We start from the raw sequence: 15,174 nt of genomic DNA on the forward strand, positions 1-15,174 counted from the left end.
GGAAAGCTATAAAGAGAAGAAAGATTTTTTTTTTTTTTTTTTTTTTTTAATAGAAGGACTAGCAATCAGGGAAGAAAATCCCTCTAATTTGAAGCGGCAACTACAGCCCTCTAACTAAAAACCGGCTGTACAATCCTAAGAAAGTGGGACAGGACACCAAGTATTCACAACAATCACACAGGTAATAGTAACAACAAATTAAATAGAAAGATGAAGAAACTAGACAAAAAATATCAAGATTTATCAAAAAATCATCTTAGCCAATGAGCCAGTAAGGAGACAACCTCGAAGCTTTCGCTGCAAACGAGATCTGGGGAATTGCCGTGAGGCACCTTGGGATAGGGGTTAGCCTAAAGCCAGTAAAAGCTCTCAAACTTTAGTATCGGCCGAGTCGGAGCCGAGAATCGGCTCCAAACCCATCCAGCAAGAATTACGGCAAGATAGGACTACATAACATCTTATATTATAGGCAGATAAAAGTGCAGGAGTGAATGAGTAAATAAATATGAAGTGTGCTCTTAAAAAGAGGTCTGTGAAATGTAATTAAGATACTTTGAGTGTTGTTTTTTGTATAAATGTATACACTATCTGTTTGTATGTATTATGTTTTGTTTATCAATATTTATATTTCTTAATGTGGCTCCTCCCTGTGGTCGCATGGGTTTCCTCCGGGTGCTCCGGTTTCTTCCCACATCCCAAAGACATGCAGTAGGTGGATTGGACACTCTAAATTGGCCCTAGGTGTGAGTCTGTGCGTGTGTGTGCCTTCTGTGGAAGGTTGGGTGCCGGGCTGGCAACTCGACACTGTAAAACTCCACTGCCAATCATGAGCAGACAGATGATCCTCTGTGGCAACCCCTAACTGGGAAAAGCCGAAAGAAGAAGAAGATATTTCTTAATGTGGCATGGCTACTGATATAGCAATAGTGTGATTTCATCATGTGATTTAACTATGAGGCTACTCCGTCTGGATTCAAGTGTGTGTCTGTTCAGAATGGTGTTGGTAAGGTTATCCTGTTTGTATGGGATCAAGAGCCCAATCCATGTTTTTTTGTTCTTGTTGCTTTTTTAGAGAAAATCTCTTTTGTCAGCACAGTCAGCACTTAGTCATTGACTTCTTAAGGAAGAAGCGGTGACTCATTTTTGTAGAAGACCTTTCTGACTCCTCTCTCTGCACCTCTAGTGCTGCTTCTTCAAAGGCTGTCCAGCTCCAAAAGAGAAAGAGGCTTCCTTGCTGACTGAGAAAGACTTTAAAACTACAGGCAGTCTCGTCTGCTCCAGTGCTGGCTAAATGCACAAGATGACCTTCCAGCTAACTTCCCTGCATCTGTTCTCACTTTTGTCTGTCCATTTGGGAAGTGTGTTTGCTCTTTGAGTTTGCCGTGACTTAAAGAACCATCACAAAGCCTCAGTGACTCCTCACATGGTCATTGTCATTCATGATGTTCATTATATTGATCACTGCTGCAGTAGCCTTAGCTATATGGGTTATATCATGCATAGGATATAACATCAAGACAGCTTTCAAATCTTCAGGGCACCTTCAATACACCCAAACCATCAATCAACTCAAGTTGAGCTGACTAAACACTAAAAAGACAGGTTTGGACACCAAGTTCTTCAGATTTCCTGTTGCTGAAGAGAACACTCCTTTAAGGCTTTTGACAATCAACAGTCAGCTTATGGTATTCTTTCCCTGAACAGATAAGTTCTCTTTAGGGAAGAAATCTGCCTTTTTTAAAAAATTGTCTGCTTATTAATACCTTCTTTTTCAGGAAAGTTATTTTTAAGCTAAGAGCTTGTATTTCAACAGACTGTCATGAGACTGTATTATTCTTTTAAATGAGAGTATACTTTTTCCTGTCAGTTTAAACATTGTTTTAAAGTTACTGAAAACCATTTTTTTCTCTGTGGAGTAATTGTATTTATTTTACTTTTTGGGGATGACAAGGTATTTTGAAGTGCTTTTTACTGTGTTTTTGTGTGAAAAAAAAGTGACACTTTTTTATCTCCTTTTGCTGCTTGCTTTCCCCAAGAAAGAGGCTTCATTTTCAGCTTGACCTTCTTCCATCCATAAAAAGAAAAAGTTAAGCAAACAGCTTTTGCCATCACTGCAGGCTAGCAATTTGCCTCAGCCACAGGTGGGTGACTCTGTTATAACTATAGGTTGTTCCTCAGATCACTCATCTTTTACCCCAGATCCTTCTAGTGTAGCACCTACAGCCACTATGGAACGGAGGTTAGCCCCATCCTCTGTATCTGTTAGTGTCCCCTCAGTGAGCAAGGGACAGCCATTCTGGTCAGCTATAGAAGAGGGAACAGGGAAGACTTCCCTGTTTTGTCAGAATGTTGTATCTACCTATGGGGTAGCTGCTGTTGCCATTAATAGCACTGTTGGACTATTTTTTTTCCTGTCAAAAAGAAACAGAAAACTAAACATGTAGCTACTCCTCTTCAAGTTTCCTTAGACAGGTGTAGTTTACTTGGTTGGGCTCAGGGTTTAATTCAGGCTGTTGGTTCTTCTTATAAGGTGGCTCCCAGTAAAAGAAAGAGGGACACATCTTTTCCCGAAGAGATTCAAGATTTTGAATCTGGATATGAACATGAAGGGTTTTCTCCTCAATTTTCTGATTCAGATACAGAGCTCAGTTTCTGATTCTCCCTGGCTGGTTTCTCTTTCTCTCAGGCTATTTCCAGAACGTGCCTGTGTTTTCAGCAGGAGAACATTGAGGTTTCTCAGTCCCTCAAAAAATAGCATGAACTATTACAAAAGAAATTTGCAGAACCTTCACCAATTCCTGCAGTCACCAAGTCCTTCAGTTCTGTCTGCTTTGTATGATGTATGTGTCACTGTCTGTAATTTTCTTGATGGTCAACCTCCTGCCCCTAAAAAGGTAGATATAATGTATAAAATTTCTTGGAGTATTTTAAGGTTTTATATACTCTTTCCAAACCTGACCTGGCAGCTATAGCTGTAGTTAATTCTGCTACTGGTAAACATTTAGTTAACTCCAATCCCACTTTCTCTGATAAGAAAGATAATAGTAAGAGTACAAAGTATAGGATACTTCTGTAAATCTGGTTTTCAGAATTTTTAATTGCCAGGTTCATATGTTAAAAGTTTATTCTGATTAGTTATAAACATTTGAGGAATGTTTTGTCTGCAGTTTCTTCTTGTGGGGGAAAATCTGCTTTGAAGAATTTAGTTTCTAGCATTGTACAATTCAGTATTCATTGTTTACATTTTGTGTATGACTCAGTTGATGCTTCTTCCAGGGCTATGGCCACTAGTACTGTTTTGAGTAGGTCTGCATTCTCACTACCTCTCAGCGGATGTGAAAAAGGAAAATTTAAATTCTCAGTTGGCTAAAGATTTAGTTTTTTAGTTCCTCTGCTGCAAAGGTGATCAAGCAGTGTTATAAAAGGGTATGTTCATACAGGAATCTTCAAGAAACCTCTTTTTCCAAATTTTCTAAGGGATTCTCTAACCCCTCATCCAGTTTCATCAAATAAACAAACAAACAAATAAATAAATACACAAAGAGTTTCAACAAACTGTAGGTAAACAGATGTTTAAGAAGAAGTAGCAAGGGTTTCCCAAAAAAGAATTTAGGAAACCTCATAAATAAGGGTGTTTCATCCAGGAGCAAGGAGGTCATAACATCCCTGTACTCCTCCCTGATCAGACCCATTATTGAGTACAATGCCCCCTTCGGCATGTGCCTTGCCAAGCACATGCAGTAGTTGAAGAGACCACAGAGGTCCCTGACCAGGAAATTCCAGGGTCTCAAACACCTGTCCTATACAGATAGGCTAAAAGCCCTGCCTCTCTACTCAGTCTTATACAGACTGCTCAGAAGTTACCTGTGTCTGACATACAAGGCCATTTCAGACCCAGCCTTGATGGAGTTGCTGCATATCCGTAAGACAAACTCCACTTGCACAATCCACACAAATGACTTAACCTGGTCTGTGACATTAACAGGACTTGTTGGCAGGATAGATTTGTGTCCCAAAGACTCCCCCATCTGTGGAATAGACTCCCTCTCCATATCAAACAGAGTACCTCTCTAGCCCTCTTTAAGAGGAACCTGGATGACTGGATGGGAAACAGAAAATACACCCCTGGGATCCCACCTGTGTCCTTGCTGGACAGGGGAAACAGGTGCTGACTTTGAGGGAATAAGGGCGAAATTCTTGGCTAGGCTTATAAAGGCCTCTGGGCCAATAGCCTAGTATCATCCTATGAACCCATGAAACTAAACACCCCAAAACAGGGAAAGTACAATTTAGAATGACTATTAAGGAACCCTTTTTCCCCTCACTCCACAGCAGTCCTTTTTTACAGAATGTCTGAATCTCTACTTTTCTGTTTGGTATTGGTTTCAAACAAATGGATTCTGAAGATCATTCATCAATGTTAAAGATGGCAGTGGGAGGAAATTCCTCCTTTTCAGGGGGAATTCCTCATCCACCAGACTAGACTGCTTTATTTCCACCTGTCCTTCATCGCATGATGTCTCGGGTAATGATAGAACCATTCCTCATTCCCAGACTGGGAAAGGTTTTTATTCAAGGATAATTTTAGTGCCAAAGAGAAAATCTTTGGAGACTAGTTCTGGACCTTACTTTTCTAAGTTTGTTTGTGATTCATAGATTCATAGATTCATAGATTAGTACTGATAGTGACCAAGTTCAAAATGATGTTCTGTCTCATTTAAGTTTCCTGGTAAAATTGGATTTAAAAGATGCCTATCATCACATTCCTATTCATCCAGACTTTGGGTTTTCTATGTCTCAATCACATTATCAGTTCTCTTCCTTACCCTTTGGACTATCCACTGCACCAAGAGTGTTCACAAAGTGCATAGTTCCAGTTATAGCATTTATTAGACTCCTCCTTATCCTTCTATTTATCTTTTTGTTATTCTCGTTGATCTCTGCGCACTTTAAATAACTTTATACCCTCTGGTATACCTATCCTTCTACCATTGTTGGTAGTTCTTCCTATCTTTCTCTATCTTTCTTCTCTTCAAAAAAAAAAAAAAAAAAAACATTTTGTTTTCTTTAATCTTTCTGGTATGGCTGACAACCTACTGATTTCCAAAAATGCACTTCCTGTGGGCATAAGATCCCTAACTCTGATGTGCACGGGGAATGTATTTATTGCTTAGGCCCTGGTCATTAAGATACCCTGTGTGATATTTGCTCAGGCTTTAATGCCCAAGCTCTAAGTGATCATCAAAACAAAATAATTTTGAAGGACCTTCTTTCCCAGTCTGCCATTTCCTCTGGTGGATCTTGCAAAGATCAGGGGCTCAACCCCCCACAAAGAAATCGAAGGAGCCCAGGGAGCATCACAAACACTCTCCTGCCTGGTCTCCTACCAAATCTTCAGAAACTAAGACCTTAAAGCTGTTGGACCCGAAACCTCAGATTAATGACTTTTCCTCAGAGTCAAGCTCCCAGGTTCTCCCTGGAGCCCCTATCTCAAAGACTAAGGTCTCTCTTTCTTAAGGAGATTCCCGACTTCCCTCCACCTCTTCAAGATTTTCCTAGAGTCTATCTGAAGAGGAGGTGGACAGGGTGATGAGGAGATTCCTTAGGATGCAGATTCAGATGGGGGGTTTGCCTGTTCCATCCCCACTGGATCCATGAGCCACCAACCTGCCTTTCTTCCTTTGATAACTCCTTATCTGATCCAATCTCCTGTTTTGGAGCCCTCAGATCCAGGAACAATCAGAGTCGATACGTCAGATCTGGTGACTTTATCTTCTTCGACTCCAACCACTTTTCTGATCCAGTTGGCTCCAACTCTGTTGGAGTACAATGGATCTCAGAGACAAAGCTGTAGCATGGATCTGAGGGGTTACTTTGACTCTGAAGCTTTTGGGGACATAGTTTCTCCTTGCAGCTAGCCAGCTCAGCTCTGACTCCCCCTTCGGATCGGGGGATCTTGGAGGATTGGGGGTTGTCTGCTCTGAGAGCTTCGGCTCCAGAGGGACAGCCATTGGCTTTTGAGGGTCCCTCTACATTCAAGGTGGTGGAGAGAGTACTCACTCAGGCGAGAATTGGATCGACTCTACCTCCTTCAGATCCTACCTCGTCTTAACTTCTGTGCCTGAGCCTACTCATCCTCCACCTCAGGGATAGACATCCCCAAAGAGCTTCCAAGCAGCTCCACCCACAGAGCTCCCTGTTTCTTCCAACACCTCCTCAGAACACCCACTGAGGAGGTCCCCTGCAAGAGACTGTGCAATAGGAGGCAGCTGGATTCCCCTCAGGAATGTTTGAAAGAAGACACTGACTTTGATGAGGAGGAAGGATCCCAAAATCCCCACTGAATGATATTTCCTTTGGAAACATCCTTGAAATCTTACGGTAAAAAGGTGGTTGGTCTTCCCAAAGCCCTTCCTTAGAGGAGTCTTAGAAGTCTTTGGGCCTGGCCCATCTACATCTTGGGTTACCCCACCTGCGGATGACCACATAGACCTTGTCTCCCACAGGGCATGGAAAGAGCTGGACACAGTGGAGCCCATCCCAAAAAAGAGCTGACAAAATTCTCAGTGCCTCTTCAGATAAACCTCACTGGAAAAAAGATACCCCCGTAGATGCCATAGCTGTTGTGGCAGCAACGAAAAAGGAGCTAGCTGAACAAAGCTCCACTGTCCATCCCCCAAACAGGGAGTCTAAGGCTTTGGACAGATTTGAGAAGCAGGTGTATGCATTGGTGATCTTTGAATTGTGATGACTAAATTACTTGGCTCATTTTACCAGGTTACAGAGGGACTTACTAAAGAAACTCTCTAACACTGCCCCAGGGTCCATGTCTCAAGAGGAACAGAAGACATTTTCCTCTAGGTTGGCCACCCTACAATCTATCTCAAATGCATCCATGAGGCTAATCTCACATGCTGTAGAAGGTACCTCAAGGGCCACCAGTTCAGGCATCACCATAAGGAGACATGCCTGGATGTGACTTTGTGACTTTGCAGAAACATTCAAGGCATCATTCATCAATGCCGCATTTGATGGATCATCACTTTTTGGCCCAGCTGTGAAAGACACTGTCCCACTGTGAAAAGAATGGAAAGACCTTCTTTGCTATCAGAATCTGTTTTTTTACCCCACAAAGGCCTTTTTCCAGGAACCAATGAGGAGGTAAGAAATTGTGGTTCAAAGAAAATTACAAGGGATTTTCCAGGATTCACAAGGAAAATTTTCCCCTAGATGCAGAGGGGGAAACAATTATAATGGAAGATGTCACCCCCCCATGGCAGAGGAGGTCCACAGAATCAAGGCTCTAGACATTCTTTCTCATATAGATTCTTTCAGCGCTCCCGAGCAGTTGCTCAACTGTCCCTCTCTGGAGGCAGTCAGGGGTGCCTATCCTTGCACCTAAATGCCTGGCTAGCCATTACAAATGACCGTTGGATGCAAAGGATCATATCCAGAGGATATTACATTCTCTTTTTAAAACTCCAAATCCAAAGAAAAATCTCCCCGATGTTCCATCCTATCAAAGGGAGTCAGCAGCCCTGGAAATCACAAAGTTGCTAGAAAATAAGGTCATGCAGGAGGTCCCATCAGACCAGATAGGATCCAGAATTTACTCAAGGCTCTTTTAAGTGCCAAAAAAGACAGGGGATCTGAGAGCAATCCTAGATCTGACATCCCTGAACAAGTCCATAAAAATCTCAAAATTCCAGATAGTCTTGGTACAGTCTAGTCTACCCTTTCTCCAGAAAGATGACTGGATGTGCTCTATAGACCTTCAAGATGTATACTAACACATCAAAATGGACAGGTACTCCCAAAGGTTTCTCCATTTCCAGCTGGGAGCCAGTCATTACCATTTCAGAGCTTTGCCCTTTGGTCTTACCACAGTTGTCAGGGTATTCACCAAATGTATGGCAGTAGTAGCAGTTCACTTGAAACTGCTTGGATTCAGAGTGTTTCCTTATCTGGACGACTCGCTTCTGACCGCGTCAACCAGGCATCTACTCATATATATCAAAAATTATCTTCTTCACCTAGTGAACACATTGGGGATCACTATAAACACACAGACGTCTCAACTTCACCCAGTCCAAGTGATAGACTTTATAGAGGCATGTATAGACACATGCAATTGTTTAGCCTTCCTATCTCTGAACAGAATTGTGTCCTTGAGGTTACATATCAAATAAATTCTAACCATTTCTTTGCCATCAGTAGAATTCGTTCTCAAAGCCCTGGGCTTGATGGCAGCCACTATAATGTTAATTCCAATAGCCTGCTTTCATTTGAGAAGTCTACAATGGACTCTAGCAGTACAGTGCTCCTTATATCACTGTCCTTTGAATCACCCCGTAAAACTATCTCGAGTGTGCAAAGACTCCCTATCATGGTTGCTTCTCTTGAAGGACATCGAGGAAGGATGCCCATTTATTCTTCCTCCTCCCAATGCCACATTGACCATGGACGCTTCCTATTTCAGGTGGGGGAGCATTACTTGGGAAGAACTGTTCAAGGCATGTGGTCGAGATAGAGACCTCTCTGCATATCAGTGTTCAAGAGATGGGAGTGGTGCTTCTAGTGTTCCAGGCCTTACAGAGCTTTCTTCCCCTAGGGGCTATTGCAATAGAAATGGACAACATGTCATTAGTCTGGTACATCAGAAACAGGGTGAACCAGACCTTACCCCCTTTTTTCGAGAAGCAATGAGAGTTTGGCAATGGGCAATCTCCTCCAACTGCTTTCTAGTAGCAATGCAAATACTGGAGAAAACCAACAATGTTAAGTTGTCCATCTCGCCTTCATTCTTGCTGGATGGGTTCAGAGCCGACCTCGGCTCCGACTCGGCCACTCTAAAAGCTCGAGAGTTGGTTCCACCGGCTCGAGGCTCCCCTTATATCCCACAATGCTAGGCGGTATTACCTCAGATCTCGTTTGCCGCTACAGCTATCGAGACGTGTTGCTTCACCGGCTTCAGGTTTTATCCCTTCCTCCTTGTTCTTCATCCTTTTTTTACCAGAAAACTTATAGTTCTTCCCTTAGGCCTTCGGGCCCTCCCATTCCCTTGGAGTGTGTGTGTTTTTCTGTAGGGACTCTTATTAAACTAGAGTAATTTTATTTAATTTAACTTATTGTTATTTTGTGTATAGTGTAATCGGTGTGTTTGTGTTGTGTTTGGTTGCACTTGTTCCTTGTAATGTCCAAGGATTCGAAGGTCTCAGGCTTCAAGAAGTGTGACTCGTGCTGTCAGAAAATGTCTCTGACAGACGGTCACACTTCTTGTGTGTACTGCCTGGGACCTTTACCTGCAGGACTCTTGTGCTGTATGCCATGGCTTCAGCCCTAGAGTCCTGCAGGAAAGAAAAAACAAACTCATTTTAAGAGGTTTGCTTAAGCCTGAGGGTTCCCTTACTGCTACGGGCAAACCTCTAAGGCTTCTAGGTCCTCGACTCCAGCTTCTGAGTCGAAGCCTAAGGCTTCGAAACCTCCTGCTACATCGGCTCCGACTGGAGCCGATGAGTCTCAGACTGCAGCTTCTGTGGTTCCCTCGGCTCCGGCTGGAGCCGGGGCCTTGGAAATTCCTGTGTCGGCTCCGATCAGACCATCGGAGCCGACATCTAGAAAGAGGTCTAGGTCACCGTCCCTTGGCTCCATTCATTCGGCTCCAGCATCTCCTTTGCTGTCTGAACGGAGCCATAGATCTCACTCCTCTAGGTCATCGAGGCTTTCGGATCATGACCTTCAGAGGGTAGTGAGTCGACTTCTTAAGTCCGAGGCACTGGCCCAAATGCTTCAGAGCCCGACTCATCAGTCGATGCTTGACCCTATCCCTCAAAATGTTCCTCCTCCGACTCCTTTGAGCTCGGGCGGGCGTTGAACCGAGACTGTGGTAGCGCCGAGCCGATACAATTGTCTTCGGTTCCGTCTGCCGGCCCGATTTCTTCTTTTGAAGAATCTTGGCGCCGGACTTCCCTCGTCGGCTCCGAGAGGGCGAGTGGCATCGGACCCTTGTCCGACCCCGCTCTCCCTCTCGGTGCCTTGGCGCTGGTGAGTTCGGCTCCGACATTGGCCTCGGAGCCATCACTGTCGGTGCCGAGGGGTTCTCAGCTGGAGCGGGGACCTCTGGCTCTGCCTGACAGGGGTGCGTTCGAGGTCATGCGGAGTGTGTTGGAACCTGGTTCAACTCCACAGTCGGCTCCGTCCACCCCTCCCTCTTCGGTGCCTCAGGTTATGTCTACTCACTCCCTCATTCCAGACCGCAGAGAGCCAGCTCCTCAAGAATCCCCTGTGGGGATCTCATCCTCTTCCGAGGCCTCTCCTGAATTGGCAGGGAGCCCCTAGGAAGAGAAAGTGTAAGAGGAAGCACATAGACTCACCTGAGTCTGTCACCTCTGAAACAGATTTAGAGGATTCTGAAGGTTCCCCCCTTTCCCCTTCTGAAGATGTCTCCTTTGCAGACATTCTAGAAATCCTGAAACAGAGGGGAAATTGGCCAGCCCTTAACCCTTCGGAGGATGAATCTGTGTATCTTGAGGCGTTTGGCTCTCGCCCTTCCACCTCCTGGGTGTTCCCCCCCCTTTGACCCCCTCATGCAGGTGGTAGCAAAAAAGGCTTGGACGGCTCCTGACTCAGTGGACCCCACCCCCAGGAGACCTTCAAAGTTTATCACAGCACCAACAGATAAGCAATTTCTGACCAAGGGAGTTTCTGTGGATGCTATGGTGGTAGCTGCTGCCACTAAGAAGGAACTAGCTGATCCTTCGGTGCCTGTCCATCCTCCTAACAAGGAATCTAGGTCTATGGACAGGTATGGAAGTGGATGTTTTCACAGTGACCTTTGCTATGCGTTCGCTGAACTACCTATGCCATTTCACTCGTCTTCAAAGAGATTTGATCTAGGAAGCGAGTGACATGTTGAAGGATCCTACAGCTGCGGGTTTTCAGGACAAGATGAACGCCAGCTGGCTACCCTAAATTCTATAGCTAACTCCTCCATGCGCCTCCTTTCATATGCGGCTGATGGAGCGAGCAGAGCCGCAGGGACAAGTGTTGCCTTACGCCGGCATGCCTGGATGCGGCTATGCAATTTATGGACCCCTTTAAAACGTCTTTCACTAATTCCCGCTTGATGGATCATCTCTTTGGTCCTCAAGTGAAAGAAACCTTGACAAGGTGCAGACGGATGGCAAAACTCTTTCTGCCGCCGGAGTCCGTTTTCTACTCCTTCTAGGCCTTACCCCAAAGGCCAGAAAAGTGGGAAAATGTGGTTCCGCAAACAATCTCAAGGGACTTTGCCTGACGACAGAGTCGGTTCCCTCCAGAGGCAGAGGGGGGAACAATAATGGTAGACGTTGCCCTAGAGGCAGGGGGGGTCTGCAGAACCAGGGCAATCAAGAAACTTTTTCCGATAAGCCCTTCCAGCATCCCTGAGGTGTTGCCCGACTGTCCACCTTCGGAGGCAGTCGGGGGAAGATTGTCACTGTACCCAGAAGCCTGGCGATCCCTAACTCAAGACAAGTGGGTACAGTCCATCATTTCCGAGGGCTATTCCATTCCGCTCTTTCATTCCAAATCAATCAAAAATGCCTTCCAGATGTTCCACCCGCTCAAAGGGATCAAGCAGCGTTGGAAATTTCAAAATTGCTTGCAAAAAATGCCATTCAGCAAGTGCCAGCAGACCCGCAAGGATCCGAATCTACTCCAAATTCTTTTTGGTTCCAAAGAAAACAGGGACTGGAGACCCATTTTGGATCTCAGTATCTTGAACAAGTCGGTCAAGAAAACAAGATTTCGGATGGTCACGCTACAATCCATCCTACCCCTTTTGGGAAAGGAAAACTGGATGTGCTCTATAGACCTCCAGGATGCGTACTATCATATAAAAATGAACAGACGCTCCAGGAGATTTTCCGCTTCCGGCTGGGAACCAGTCACTTTCAATTCAGAGCCCTGCCCTTTGGTCTCACCACTGCCCCCCGGGTGTTTACCAAATGCATGGCAGTGGTAGCTTCTCACCTGAGACGTCTAGGTTTCCAGGTGTTTCCATATTTGGATGACTGGCTCCTCACAGCTCCTACCAAGCATCTTCTTCTAATGGCCAGAGACTACACCTTTCACATTTGTCAAAAGTTAGGCATCTCAATAAATTGCGAAAAGTCTGTTTTGTCGCCTTGTCATGCTATTACCTTCATAGGTGCAAATCTAGACACAGTCAACATGTCTGCGAGACTAACAGACCAAAGAATAGCAGACATACGCAAACTGGTCTCCCTTCTCTTCCACAGCAACAGAGTCAAAGCCAGATTAGTTCTGAAAGTACTGGGGATTATGGCGGCTGCTATCCCTCTACTTCTACTAGCCAGATTCCACATGAGAATCCTTCAATGGATGCTCTTCACACAATGGTCGTACCAGCAACTTCCGATGTCCCACACCATTATGATTACGCAAGCATGCAAGAATCATCTTCTTTGGTGGATTTCTTCCCTCAGCTCCTCCTGGGAAGACCCTTTTTTCCTTCGGCCCCCGTTGCTACTCTGACAACGGACGCCTCCCTGATCGGGTGGGGGGGCATTATCAGGGCAGAACAGTCCAGGGCATATGGCAACCAGACAAATGCCTCTTGCATATAAATGTTCTAGAGATGAGAGCAGTGCTTTTAGCGTTGCAAGCCCTTCAAGACTCTCTTCCCTTGGGAACGATAGCAATCCAGACGGACAATATGTCTGTAGTGTGGTATATCAACAAACAAGGCGGAACCAGGTCCTATCCCCTATGTCGAGAAGCACTCAGACTGTGGCAATGGGCGATTTCTTCTCAGCGGTTTCTGATAGCAACGCACATCCCCGGGAAGTCCAGTCTAATCGCGGACAAGTTGAGCAGAGCTATACTCATGCCTCACGAGTGGTCTCTGAAAGATTCTATTCTGGAGAAAATTTTTCTCAAGTGGGGTCAGCCTTGCTGCGACCTTTTTGCTACTCCCCAAAACAGCAAGTGCAGAGATTATTTCACCCTATTCCCGCTACCAGGCCAGCCCAGCAGAGACGCTCTAGTCCAAGTTTGGCGCCCGGGACTTCTGTATGCATTTCCTCCCTTCCCACTAATCTCTCAAGTGATACAGAAAGCTATCGCTCAGAAGGCCTCATTGATCCTCATTGCTCCTTACTGGCCTCGACAGGTTTGGTTCCCCTTTCTACATCAATTTCTGTTGGAGCAACCTTGGCATCTGGACCTAGTTCCAGATCTTTGATCCATCAATCGGGTCAGTTACATCGCTCCCTCCCTCTCTGAACCTCACTGCTTGGTTCCTCCAATTCCAACCTTAGCCAGGCTTCCTCAAATATCTCACTCTGTTCGAGATATTTTGATAGCTTCCCATAAATCTTCCACTCGGAAGATTTATCTTAGTAAGTGGAAACGATTTGCCTTTTGGGCTCAAGGAAGGGACATAGATCCTTTCACTGCTTCCATCCAAATAGTCCTTGATTTTCTAGCTGAACTCTTCCATGCAGGTTCATCTCCTTCTACTCTTAAAGTTCAATTGGCAGCTATTTCTAACTTTCATGTGGGCATCTCAGATTCTGCCATCATGTCTCACAAGCTTTGCAAAGCTTTTTTGAAGGGAGTTTTCTTCTCAGACCTCCTATAAGAAATCCTCCTCCTTCTTGGGACCTTAATTTAGTTCTCACATCTTTGATTCTTCCCCCTTTCGAACCTGCAGCTTCCTGTTCATTGAAATTACTATCCTGGAAGACTCTCTTTCTGGTAGCCATTACTTCAGCTAGAAGGGTCTCAGAACTTCATGCACTCAGCAGTCGACCACCGTATCTATTGTTTCATAAAGACAGGGTGTCCTTACGAACCAATCCATCCTTTTTACCTAAAGTAGACTCTGCCTAACCTAAATCAAAGCATTGACCTCCTGTGTTTTTCCTAACTTTTCTAACAGATCTGAACAAAAATTGCATTGGCTAGATGTTCATCGTCAGTTAAGGTATTATTTGGATAGAACCAAACAGATCAGGAAAACTGACCAGTTGTTTGTCTCTTATGCAGAAGGCAGAAAGGGACTTTCAGTTTCAAGGTATCACTCTCAAGATGGCTAACATCTCTGATTTCTTTTGCTTATGAAATTAGACACCAAAAGCTGCCTAACAAACCTAAGGCCCACTCCACCAGAGCTTTGGCTACTTCTATAGCCTTCCAAGACAGGCTGCCTATTGACACCATTTGTGCAGCGGCTACTTGGGCTACTCCTCACACTTTCATTTCTCATTATAAGTTGGATTTAGCTTCTAGACATAGAGCTAACTTTGGTTCCACTGTTCTCAAGAGTCTGTTCCGATAGGCCACCGGGACAAGGTGCTAGGACGGTCCCATCCAGCAAGAATGAAGCGTAGATGGACAACTTAACATATAGAAGTTATGTTCTTACCATAACGTTCCATGTTAGTTGTCCTCTTCTCGCCTTCTTTCTTGCATCCCACCCTCCTTCCCCCTAGCCTGGACAGACCTAGAGGAGTTTGATTGTGACCTCTCTTTCTACCACCTCTATTGTATATAGGTATATGCTATTCTGTGCATATATTCCTTCATCAGGGTTTCAGGTCACCTTCATCCCTTCCTTTTATAGAGGTGGGTTTTTCCCTTTTCCAGTGGTTCTGGAGTTATTTTTGGCTGGGCATAGCTTACAAACGAGATCTGAGGTAATACCGCCTAGCATTGTGGGATATAAGGGGAGCCTCGAGCCGGTGGAACCAACTCTCGAGCTTTTAGAGTGGCCGAGTCCATCCAGCAAGAAAGAAGGCGAGAAGAGGACAACTAACATGGAACGTTATGGTAAGAACATAACTTCTATTTCTAGCGGACAGGCTTAGCAGAACTATTCTGATGCCTTATGAGTGGGCTCTAATTCAGTCTGTGGCAAACAAGATATTCCACAAATGGGATCTACCTTGCTGTGACCTCTTTGTATCCCCTTCCAACAACAAATGCAGCAGGTTCTTTGCCCTAATCCCTCCTCAAGGATAGTCACCAAGAGACGGTCTAGTCCATGTTTGGACCTCCGGTCTCCTTTATGCTTATCCTCCCCTACCTCATATCATGAAATATATTCAGAAAGCACAAAGGTTGAAGAGCAAAGTCATCCTCATTGCCACCTTTTGGCCTCAACAGGTC

The 15,174-nt window shown here is 44.9% G+C and overlaps 1 protein-coding gene across 1 annotated transcript in view; it reads left to right on the forward strand.

The window, feature by feature from the left end:
* Positions 1 to 15,174, forward strand: part of HFM1 (helicase for meiosis 1) — a 3,254,758-nt gene that overhangs the window by 1,804,477 nt on the left and 1,435,107 nt on the right. The gene's annotated exons all lie outside the window — the stretch shown is intronic.

This window comes from Protopterus annectens, chromosome 10.part0 (assembly GCF_019279795.1).
Source record: "Protopterus annectens isolate FY-2018-M chromosome 10.part0, PAN1.0, whole genome shotgun sequence".
NCBI classification, from domain to species: Eukaryota; Metazoa; Chordata; order Ceratodontiformes; family Protopteridae; genus Protopterus; species Protopterus annectens.